The sequence below is a fragment of the Ailuropoda melanoleuca genome, chromosome 9 (assembly GCF_002007445.2).
Source record: "Ailuropoda melanoleuca isolate Jingjing chromosome 9, ASM200744v2, whole genome shotgun sequence".
In the NCBI taxonomy this organism is placed as follows: Eukaryota; Metazoa; Chordata; class Mammalia; order Carnivora; family Ursidae; genus Ailuropoda; species Ailuropoda melanoleuca.
In genome coordinates this window covers 39,124,046-39,136,810 of record NC_048226.1, presented here as the reverse complement: position 1 = coordinate 39,136,810, position 12,765 = coordinate 39,124,046, and the positions used below count along the sequence as shown (strand labels likewise).

Genomic DNA, 12,765 nt, shown 5'->3' with positions numbered 1-12,765 from the left:
GCACCAACTCACTCCAAGTCACAGCACTGAGACAACAGTTTCAAAAGCCCCTGGGCCATTCATCACACATGGAGGACATTTACTGAATAATTTTAGGGCATGTGTCAAGCGGCAGGGATCCGTAGGAACTTTTCCGGGAACAAAAGAACTAGTAGGCACCACTTTTGACATTCTCCATCAACCCTGCTAACACACCTAGGAGTTCTGCAGACCTACCCCCACCCAACACACCCACTTCTCCAAAACAGCTCCTTCCCTGCTGTGCCAAGCAGACAGTCTCAGTCAGCACCAGCACCGCTCCTCCCGCCCCAAGCAGGTCCAAACTGCACACAGTGTACAGCTCTGGCAGGGACCAGGGACTCCCCAAAGTAGTTCCCACCCTGCAATACCCAGTAGGGTATTTCAGCCCAGATCAGCACCCTGCCAAAGCAACTCCTGCCCTGGAGGGCACCAGACACCCCAACCAGTGTGCCCACAACAGCTGTGACCCAGCTGCTACAGAAGGATGCACACAGCCCACACAGAGGACACCCCTGGAGCAACTGGTCCTGGTGATCAGGGAGACTGCATTTCTGGACCCCAAAGGATGCCTTCTACATAAGACCACTCCTTCAAGACCAGAAAATGTAACTAACCTACCTAATATATACAGACATACACAAAGAGACAGCCAAAGTGAGGAGACAGGGGAATATTTTCCAAACAAAAGAACAAGACAAAACCTCAGCAAAAGAACTAAACAAAATGGAGATAAGTAATCTACCTGATAAAGGGTTCAAAGTAATGGTGATATAGACGCTTGCTGAACTCAGGAGAAGAATGAACACAGAATTTCAACAAAGAGAAAATATGAAAAAGAACCAAAAACGGCGGAAAAATACAGTAACAAGTAAAAAACACACTAGAGGGAATAAATAGCAAATTACATAATGCAGACGAACAGAGCAGCAATCTGGAAGACAGGGTAGTGGAGAGCACCCACAATTTGAGCAAAAAGAAAAAAGAATTTCAAAAGATGAGACTAAGGGACCTGTAAGACAACATTAAGTGTACTAATATTCACGTTATAGGAATTCCAGAAAGAGGAGAGAGAGAGAAAGGAGAAAACTTACTTGAAGAAGCAATACCTGAAACTTCCCTAACCTGGGGAAGGACACAGATATCCAGGTCCAGGAAGCAAAAGCAGTCCCAAAGAAGATAAACCCAAAGAGGTCCACACCAAGATGCTTAATAATTTAAATGTTAAAAATTAAAGATGATCTTAAAAGCAGCAAGGGAAAAGCAACAAGGGAACACCCATAAAACTATCAGCTATTTTTTTCAGCAAAAACATTACAGGCCAGAAAAGAGTGGCATGAAATTTTCAAAGTGCTGAAAGGGAAAAAACCTACAACCAAGAAGACAACCAAGGTTATCATACAGAACTGAAGGAGACATAACAGTTTCCAAACAGTTAAAGGAGTTCAGAAGCCAGCTGGCTGGCTCCGTCAGAACACCTGACTCTTGCTAGGTCATGAGTTTGACCCCCATGCTGGTTGTAGAGATTACTAAAAAAAATAAACAAATAAGCAAACATAGAGCAAAGGTAGAGAATCAACCACTTATAAAGCCAGTGTGAAGGTTAAAAGAAAAAAGTAATAAAAGTAATAAAAACAATAAATATCTACAATAAGAGATACATAAAATTTTAAAATATAAATTACAACATAAAAGTAAAAAATGTGTGGGGGGGTGAATATGTAGTAACGTGTTTGAACTAGCTTTGTCAAAATAGACTAGCTTTGTCAAAATAGAATTCTATAAACATAGAGCATTATATATGAACCTCATGGTAACCACAAACCAAAAACCTAAAATAGATACGCATAAAGAGAAAAGAATCCACACATAACACTAAACAAAGCTGGAGAGTTAAGTTTACAGAAGAGTAGGAGACCTTTGTTTTGTGTGGTCCCATGAATTCAGCTACATAGTTATCAAATCATTCTGAACACCTGCGAATTCAACCTGAAATCGAAGAAAAGATTCTAGAAATAGAAAAGCAACTACTTTCTGTAAGGTAGGAGGTGCGGAGAAGGGAATCCAAGGCAATATATCAAAAGATAAAATCATTGGAGAGGGAGCCTCCAGAAGCTGGCTAACAGAAAGTGATACAGCAGAGGAGCACAAAATCAAAACTCTTAGGAGTCTGCTCTAGTGAGAGCCATCCCTGCCTGAAAAGCGCTCAGGTGGCAAAGTGGAGTGGAATCCTAGGTGGGCAGTGTGGTCTCAGGACCCCAGGGGCACAGAAAGAACAGGGGTTCCTGAGTGTGGCACAGATCCCAGGCTTCGGGTCGGGGAAGCCAGCAGCAATCAGCGAGACCAGGAGTGGGCTTTCAACTGTGTTGCCATAAACCACAAAACCAGGCACGGTTGGGAGACCGCTGTCCGAGCAGGGGCCTAGCAAACGGCAAAACCTCTGCGACAACCTCCTCCTTCCCCAAGGACGAGCGGCACGTGTGCACGCAACAGGAGTCTGCAGGGTGTGCACACTTGAAGCAGGGTCACGTGCCTGAGACAGAAATGCTTGGTCACAGGCTGGGTGAGCACGGAGGCTGGACAGAGACCAGGGAGACAGGAGTGACTGACTGTTTTTCCCACAGGACAGACTGAGGAGTGGGGGGGACTGAGTTGTCAGAGTTGTCAGCTCTGGGGCTGGAGATTGGGAGGCGGCCATTTTCATTCTCATCCTCTAAAGCTGTGTGGAAAGCCCTCAGGGAACAAAACCACATAGTACAATCTGGAGCAGATTACTTAGCCTGGCCCCCCTGACAAGGGTGGTGCAGTTCCGCCCGGGGCAAAGACATCTGAGAATCAGTGCAACAGGCTCCCCAGAAGATCACCAAGAACATCTAAGACCAAGTTTACCGATCACACAGAACTGCAAAACTCCAGCACTAGGGGAAATAGTTTATAGAATTCATGGGGTTTTTTTCTGATTCTTTAGTCTTTCGATTTTAATTTTTTTTTCTCTTTCCTTTTCAACCAATATCTTATCAACTTTTTAAAAATCTTTTCTAATTCTCGGGGCACCAGCGTGGCTCAGTCAGTGAAGCGTCTGCTTTCAGCTCAGGTCATGATCCCAGGGCCCTGGGATCAAGTCCTGAGTTGGGCTTCCTGCTCGGCAGCGAGTCTGCTTCTCCCTCTCCTTGTGCCCCTCTCCCCAGCTTGTGCTCTCACTCTCTCTCAAATAAATAAAATCTTTAAAAAATCTATTTTTTAATTTTCATTTTAACAGTTACATTCTATCCTTTCATTGTATTTAATTTTATTTTTGCATATATATGTCTTTCTTTACAATTTTGGGATGCAGCTTCTTCTAAAAGCCCAAAATACACACAAAATCTAGTGTATTGCTGATTATTTATTTATTTATTTCTTCAGTGTCAGGTCTCTTCTGATTTGCTTAGTGTATATTTCTCCAGGGTCATTTTTACCATTTTCATATTTACATCTCATTAATCTATTCTTCACTGGACAGAATGACAAGATGGAAGAACTCATCTCAAAAAAGAGAACAAGAGGCAGTACTGACTGCCAGGAACCCAATCAGTACGGATATAAGTAAGATGCTGAAACTCGAGTTCAGAATAACGATTATAAAGATACTAACTGGACTTGAAAAAAGCATAGAAAACACTAGAGAATCCCTTTCTGGAGAAACAAAAGAACTAAACCTAATCAAGTCAAAATAAAAAACGGTAATGAATTGCAACAAAAAATGGAGGCTCTAACTGCTAGGATAAATGACGCAGAAGAAAGAATTGGTGATACAGAAAACAAAATGACGAAGAATAAAGAAGCTGTAGAAAAGAGATAAACAACTACTGGATCAAGAGGGAAGAATTCAAGAGATAAGTGATACCATTAAGCAAAACAATATTAGAATAATTGGGATCCCAGAAGAGGAGAGAGAGGCAGAAAGTATATTGGAGCAAATTATAGCAGAGAACTTCCCTAATCGGAGGGAAGTAAACGGACATTCAATTCCAGGAGGCACAGAGAACCCCCTTCAAAATCAACAAAAATGGGTTAACACCTCGACATATAAGAGTGAGGCTTGCAAATCTCAGAGACAAAATCCAGAGAAAGTAGCTCAGGACAAGAGGTCTGTAACCTACAAGGATGGAACATTAGATTGCCAGCAGACCTATCAAAAGAGACTTGACAGGCCAGAAAGGACTAGCATGATATATTCAGGGTACTAAATGAGAAAAATATGCAGCCAAGAATGCTTTATCTAGCAAGGCTGTCATTCAAAAATAGAAGGAGAGATAAAAAGCTTCCTGGACAAAGAGAAACTTAAAGAATTTGTGATTACTAAACCAGCCCTGCAAGAAACATTAAAGGAGATCCTTTAAGTGAAGAAAGCTCAAAAGTAACACAGAACAGAAAGGAACAGAGACCAAATACAGAAACAGTGACTTCACAGGTAATACAATGGCACTAAATTCCTATCTTTCAATAGTTACTCTGAATGTAAATGGGCTAAATGCCCCAATAAAAACCCACAGGGTATCAGACTGGATTAAAAAAATCAGGGGCGCCTGGGTGGCACAGCGGTTAAGCGTCTGCCTTCGGCTCAGGGCGTGATTCCTGGCGTTATGGGATCGAGCCCCACGTCAGGCTCCTCTGCTGGGAGCCTGCTTCTTCCTCTCCCACTCCCCCTGCTTGTGTTCCCTCTCTCTGGCTGTCTCTATCTCTGTCAAATAAATAAATAAAATCTTTAAAAAAAAAAAAATCAAGCAAGACCCATCGATATTTTGTCTGCAAGAGACTCGTTTTAGACACAAAGACACCTCCAGATTGAAAGTGAAGGGGTGGAAAACCATTTGTCATGCTAATGGACATCAAAAGAAAACTGCGGTAGCAATCTTTCTATCAGACAAATTAGATTTTAAACCAAAGACTGTAATAAGAGATGAGGAATGACACTATATCATAATTAAAGGGTCTATCCAACAAGATCTAACAACTGTAAATATTTATGCCCCTATAACAGGGGAGCAGCCAATTATACAAACCAGTTAATAACAAAATTAAAGAAACACATTGATAATAGTAGGGGACTTTAACACCCCACTCACTGCAATGGACAGATCATCTAATCAGAAGATCAACAAGGAAACAAGGGCTCTGAATGACACATTGGACCAGATGGACTTCACAGATATATTCAGAACATTCCACCTTAAAGCAACAGAATACACATTCTTCTGGAGTCCACATGGAACATTCTCCAGAATAGACCACATACGAGGTCACAAATCAGGTCTCAACCGGTACCAAAAGACTGGGATCATTCCCCGGATATTTTCAGACCACAGTGCTTTGAAACTTGAACTCAATCACGAGAGGAAATTTGGAAAAAAACCCTCAAGAACATGGAGGTTAAAGAGCTCCAAGAGCTGGGTGGCACAGCGGTTAGGCGTCTGCCTTCGGCTCAGGGCATGATCCCGGCGTTGTGGGATCGTACCCCACATCAGGCTCTTCTGCTATGAGCCTGCTTCTTCCTCTCCCACTCCCCCTGCTTGTGTTCCCTCTCTCGCTGGCTGTCTCTATCTCTGTCAAATAAATAAAATCTTAAAAAAAAAAAATTTTTTTAAAAAAGAGCATCCTACTAAAGAACGAATGCATCAACCAGGGAATTAAAGAAGAATTAAAAAAAAATTCATGGAACTAATGAAAATGAAAACACAATTGTTCAATACCTTTGGGATACAGCAAAGGCAGTCTTAAGATGGAAGTATACACCAATACAAGACTTTCTCAAGAAACAAGAAAGGTCTCAAATACACAACCGGAACTTACATGTAAAGGAGGTGGAGAAAGAACAGCAAATAAAGCCTACACCCAGCAGGAGAATTAATAAAGATTAAAGCAGAAATCAATGAAATAAAAACCAAAGAACAGAACAGATCAAGGAAACTAGCAGCTGGTTCTTTGAAGAATAAGATCGATAAATCCCTGGCCAGACTTACCAAAAGAAAAGAGAAAGGACCCAAATAAATAAAATCATGAATGAAAGAAAAGAGATCACAACCAACACCAAAGAAATACAAACAAGTATAAGAATGTATTATGAGCAACTATGTGCCAACAAATGGGGCAATCTGAAGAAACGGATGCATTACTTGAGTATAAACTACCAAAACTGAAACAGGAAGAAATAGAAAACCTGAACTGACCCATAACCAGAAAGGAAATTGAAGCACTAATCAAAAATCTCCAAACAAGAGTCCAGGGCTGGATGGCTTCCCAGGGGAATTCTACCAAACTTTCAATGAAGAATTAATACCTATTCTTCTGATGCTGTTTCAAAAAACAGAAATGGAAGGAAAACTTCTATGAGGCCAGGATTACCTTGATCCCAAAACCAGACAAAGACCTCACTAAAAAGGAGATTTACAAACTAATATCCCTGATGAACATGGATGCAAAAATTCTCACCAAAATCCTAGCCAATAGGATCCAACAGTATATTAAAAGGATTATTCGCCACAACCAAGTGGGATTTATTCCTGGGCTGCAAGGGTGGCACAGCCTCCACAAATAATCAATGTGATACACTACAATAAAAGAAAGGACAAGAACCATATGATCCCCTCAACAGATGCAGAAAAAGCATTTGACAAAGTACAGCATCCTTTCTTGATTAAAACTCTTCAGAGTGTAGGGATAGAGGGAACATACCTCTATCATAAAAGCCACATATCAAAAGCCCACAGTGAATATCATTCTCAATGGGGAAAAATTGAGAGCTTTTCCCCTAAGGTCGAACACGGCAGGGATGTCCATTCTCACTACTGTTGTTCAACATAGTACCAGAAGTCTTAGCCTCAGCAATCAGACAACAAAAAGAAAAGGCATCCGAATCGGCAAAGAAGTCAAACTCTTAACTCTTCACAGATGACATGATACCCTATGTGGAAAACCCAAAAGACTCCACCCCAAAATTGCTGGAACTCATACAGGAGTTCAGCAAAGTGGCAGGATATAAAATCAACGCACAGAAATCAGTTGCATTTCTATACACTAACAATTAGAAGAAAGAGAAATTACAGAGTCTATCCCATTTACAACTGCACCAAAAAACCATAAGATAAATTATAATTGCACCAAGAAAAACCATAAGATACCTAGGAATAAACCTAACCAAAGAGGGAAAGGATCTGTACTCAGAAAATTATAGAATACTCATAAAAGATACTGAGGAAGACACAAAGACATGGAAAAATATTTCATGCTCACGGATTGGAAGAAAAAAATACTGTTAAAATGTCTATGCTACCTAGAACAAGCTATACATTCAAGGCAATCCCTATCAAACTACCATTAACTTTTTTCACAGAACTGGAACAAATAAGCCTAAAATTTGTATGGAACCAGAAAAGACCCTCAATAGCCAAAGGAATGCTGAAAATGAAAACCAAAGCTGGGGGCATCACAATCCCATATGTCAAGCTACATTACAAAGCTACAATCATCAAGACAGTATGGTACTGGTACAAAAACAGACACAGAGATCATTGGAACAGAAAAGAGAACCCAGAAATGGACCCTTAACTCTGTGGTCAGCTAATCTTCAACAAAGTAGGAAAGAATATACAATGGAAAAAAGATACTCTCTTCAACAAACGGTGTTGAGAAAACTGGGACAGCCTCATGCAGCAGAATGAAACTGGACCATTTACTTACACCATACATAAAAATAGACTCAAAATGGATGAAAGATCTATATGTGAGACAGGAATGCATCAAAATCCTAGACGAGAACACAGGCAGCAACCTCTGTGACCTCAGCCGCAGCAACTTCTTAAAAAAGATGTCTCCAAAGGCAAGGAAAACAAAAGCAACCATGAACTCCTGGGACTTCATCAAAGTAAAAAGCTTCTGCAAAGCAAAGGAAACGGTCAACAAAACTAAAAAACGGCAACCTATAGAATGGGAGAAGATATTTGCAAATGGCAATACAGATAAAGGGCTGGTATCTAAGGTCTATAAACAACTTCTCAAGCTCAACACCCAAAAAAACAAATAATCCAGTCAAAAAAATGGGCAGAAGACATGAACAGATACTTCTCCAAAGAAGACATACAAAAACTCATTTTTATGATTAGCATGAAGCTGGAAATTTCAGTTTTCCATATGTTCGGTTGCCTCAGCACAGTTTACTGCAAGGACCATCTAAACCTAATTCTGGATACTCTTCTTTTTAACACTATTCTATTTAATTATCATAGCTTTGTAATCAGTTTTGATATCCAGTGGCCTAAGTTCTCTGATTTTGTTCTTCGTTCGATCATTATTGCTTTTAGTGTTATATATTTTCATATTAATTATAGAATCATCTCTCAATTGCCACAAAATCAAAACCTACTCAAATTTAATGAGAATCACAGTAAATTTACAGATCAATTTGGGGAGAACTGACACCTTAACAATATTCAAACTCCCAATTTACTAAAATTCCATAACCCCCATTTTATTTGTCTACTTTAATTTTTATCACATTTTAGTTTTCCACTTAAAGGCTTTGCAAATATTTAATTAGATTTATTCCTTACTATCTTTTTAAAGCTACTAAAAGTTTTATGGTTTGTATAATTTTACTATCTAATTTGCAGTAAGTACTAAATAGTTCTGATAAAGTATATTCTCAAATTTTTATGATGATAACCATGTCACATTTCCAAATTCTGTATCTTGTCTTTTTCCTGGCTTTACTGAATTGTTCAGTAGACCTGTTGACAGTAGTCACTTTTGTCTTCTTTCTTAACTCATGGGGAAATAAATATGTCATCATTAAGGAGGATATATATAACTTTCATGGAAATCCTCTTCATCAAATCAAAAGTTCCCTTTTCACCATTTTAAAAAATCTGCCTAAGAAAACAAACTTGTTGGGGGCACCTGGGTGGCTTAGTTAAGAGTCTGAGTCTTGATGTCAGCTCAAGTCACGAATTCAAGCCCAGCGTTGGGCTCCACGTTGGATGTGGAGCCTACTTTAAAAAACAAAACAAAACACCCAAAAAACTTGTAGAAACTGACATTTACCAGGACTTCAAAACCACACTGTCTTTTCATCCCCCCTTTTCAGGCTATTTGTTTTTCTCTATTCCTTGCCTTATATCCGTAAATTCAACAGTTACCCAAATCTATAGCCTATATACCCCCCCAGGTCAAGTCAGTAATCTTTTCACATCTCAGGTGAAGCCATCTTTGATAGGGTCCACCTCACTCTTCCTACGAGATGGTTGCAATTAGTGAGTCCGTTTTGCTCAAGTTCAAACTCCTTAAACTTGGCACTCACATGTGATTCTAATTTTACTTCTACACTTTTGAATTAATCCCCTACAGTAGGAATTCTAAACTCCAATTTAACTGGTCTTCCCTACTGTTCTCTGAAAAAAGCCCAGCAGTCTCTTTCTAGTTCCTCACTCCTCTAACATTATTTGATGAAGATACTGTCTTAGAAATAGTATGAGGGGCACCGGGGTGGCTCAGTCGGTTAAGCATCTGCCTTTGGCTGGGGTCATGATCCCTGGGGTCCTGGGATCGAGTTCCGAGTCAGACTCCCTGCTCCGTGGGGAGTCTGCTTCTCCCTTTCCCTCTGCCTCTCCCCCTGCTCGTGCTCTCTCTCTCTTGCTCACTTGCTCTCTCAAGTAAATGAAGCCTTTAAAAAAAAAAAGAAAGAAAGAAATAGTATAAGATTGAGAAGATAAGGGATACAGTTTAAAATATTCAATATAAATAGCCAGTACATGCCAAATGCCAAAGGAAGTAGAGACTACTCATTGATGTCTCTTTTCTGGTTTCCTTTCCCCTTTAACTGGTTCTATACTATAAAAATTGTAAACACACTTGTATTTATTGATCTACATTTACATACTTTCATTTTTAACTTAAAATTCAATTGCATTAAACTTTTACTGTTTGAAAGAAACAAAAAAACCTATCTTACTACTGTACTAGTAAATTCCAGGGTTGTTTTTTTTTTCCACTATGGATTTATAGCTCAAAAGAAATTATCCACAGCAGTTACATTTATTCCACAATTCTTAGGAAATTTAATTATGCTTAAAAATAGCAAGAACTAGGCACTGACCAGGGTTAATATCCTAAACCTGACCCCCCAACCCTCTACTCCCCCCTTATTTATATCAGCGTGACCTCAGGCAAGTTGCTTAGCCCCCTTTTCCTTCATCTGTAAAATGGATAATACCTACTCCACACGGCTGTTGTAAAAAAACTAAATGAATAAGTTTAAGCAATTTCACAGTGCTTCATACATACCAAGAGCCATATAAATAGAAATTATCAATATTAGAATTACTGCTCAAAAGCAATAATGCTACAGCCAAGACTAGACTGTTTGGCACGTTCGTTTTTAATGATTTTGAAAACCTGAGCACAGGGTAGTGAAACCGCACTGTTGGAGAACTGCCGGGATTCTTGTAGCGCAAAATCAATTTGCGCCGTCTACACATTCATGTTTCCCTTATTTTACTCAACCCCTCTAGAAGGCAAACGATTAGAAAAACAGTATTACTGACTATAACGAAGCCGTAGAAATCTCTAAGAGAGATTAAATGTCTGGGATTTGCTTGAAAATAACCCGTGGGGAGGGAGCAAGCCCGGCCATGTGTCGACAATTGTTAAAATTGGGTGAAGGGTTCGCCAAATTCATTATACCATCCTCTCGACCTCTGTACTGTCTGAAGATTTCCATAATAAAACGTGTTTTTAAATGTCCAAAGTCGATCTTTTCTTGGGGGGGGGTGCTTAACGCAAAATCCTAGTTAGGTTCCGGAAGCTACGTTGGGAAGTACGGGGAGGCGAAAAGTGAAACAGCAACACAAGCCAGGTGAGACTGGTCAAGCCTCCCAGGCAAACCAGCAAGCGCGCGTCTCCTCCCAGAATCCCCGAGGCCCTGGCCGGAGGCGCACCCGCGGAGGCCGGCCGGTCTAATCCCGGGAAACAGCGCAACGACCAAGGCAACCACCGCAAAGGGGCTGCCTTTCTGGGACCGCCGCCTGGCGGCTGGCGAGCGAACTGTGTAGGCTCGGAAAGACGGACCTAAGGGCCGGGGGAAGGGGAGGGGCGAGTCCCAGCCTTCAGGGCAAGTCGGCCGACTTCTCTCCGCTCCGCCGGAGCTCTAGCCCCAGCAGAGCCCTCAGCCACCCCGGCTGCCCGAGAACGTCTTCGCCTCCCTTCGGCCGCGGCGCAGACGCCCAACCCGCCCACGGAGCCCGCCGTCCTCCCGCATGTCCGAACCGGGGACTCCTTCAGCTTCTACTTTGTTACCAGGACTTCCCACCGTCCTCAGGCCTGAGAACGCCTCCTCGACCCCCCTCCCCCGCCAACCGCTTTCTTGAATCCCTAGCCCAACTTACCTCGGCCTCGCGGCAGCCAGGCACCTCCTTTACCGTCTCCGGCTTCCAGCTTAGCTAGCCCGGGGAGTTACTGCCAATCACCCAATCTCCGCCCCAAATCCGGACCGGACTGACCAATCAGCTACTTTCTCCGGCCCGGAGGCGGGTACTGGGAGCCAGGAGGGAAAGAGAGACGACCCGCCCACAGACCTGCAGCTACCTCCCACAGGGAGAGTGCGCAAGCGCGGTGCTCGGCAGGAGGCGGGCGCTTTCGCATGGACTTCGCTTTGTGTCTTAATGGCCCTGCCCTGGAAAGTACTTTGTTAGTAAACCCCGTTCTTGAAGTGTGTAGCAAAACCCACATTCTGAATGTAGCCATAAAGTGTGTAGCAAGACCCACATTCTGAAAGTAGCCACAAGTGTGTATTACCTTGAAGAAGCTGGCAGTTTTAAACCCTTGTTAATCTGACTTAGGTTGAGTCCTTTTATCCCACGCCATTGAGATTTCTGTTTACCCGTCAGATCTTCCCACGTGAACGTCATATCTCGGGTGTGTTCTGTTTAGGGGGGCTGAGGGTGCGAGGTGTAAAGAGCATGGGTGAAGATTTTACTGTCTTCAGTTCCACTGTTTAGTCTGATTCGTGGTACACATGTTTTTTAATAGTTGAATATTCTGGGACACTCCAGATTTCAAATAATACTGCCATGAAAATGATTATTACATCTATAGCTAACAATACATTCAGCATTATAACGTGTGTAGGCTCAATAAGAAATTCATATGTAGAGTGAGAAACCTGTTTAAGTATTTCCATTTCCGTATGGTCTTTAAAGAGGCCGTTGCTGATTGGCTGTCTCTCTTACCCTCCCTTTGTAATTGATCTCACAGGTCACTCAGCAGACACCAGAGCTATGGTGGTTTTATCTCGGGCCCAAGTCTCTTCCTGGCGAGGGCTTCCCAACTTCAGCAAGAGCATTAATTCATTTACTCAACAAGGACTTGTTGGGGGCCCATTATGACAGTACAAAGATTTTTTTAAAGGCTTGAACCACACCCTGTGAGCCTCCGGGCTAACAGGAAGACAGAAACACACACTTACTTAACCAAATGCTAAAATGGAGGAATTTTGGAAGCCTGGGAGACCTGCCTAAGCCAGCCCAAGGGCTCAGGGAACACTTTCTAGAGGTGTGCTTCCTCTGAGGCTTGATGAAATAGTTGGTGCTTCTGAGCTAAAGGAGTGGAGGAAAAGGGTAGCGGCATTTCTGGCAAAGTTTGTTTCTTCTGAGATCTTTAAAGGGTGGATTTACTGAGGAGCCAATGAAGCTTGTCCTGAGACCCCCTAACTTGCAC

General features: G+C 41.8%; 1 protein-coding gene across 1 annotated transcript in view; it reads right to left on the bottom strand.

Annotated features, from left to right (window-relative positions):
• The window catches only part of MTFR1 (mitochondrial fission regulator 1), a 51,564-nt gene extending 40,019 nt beyond the window's left edge, over window positions 1-11,545 (bottom strand). The window contains exon 1 of the mRNA XM_034668505.1: window positions 11,436-11,545. The gene's annotated coding sequence lies outside the window, so the exon portion shown is untranslated. The remainder of the gene's footprint in view (window positions 1-11,435) is intronic.
• Window positions 11,546-12,765: the final 1,220 nt, after the last annotated feature.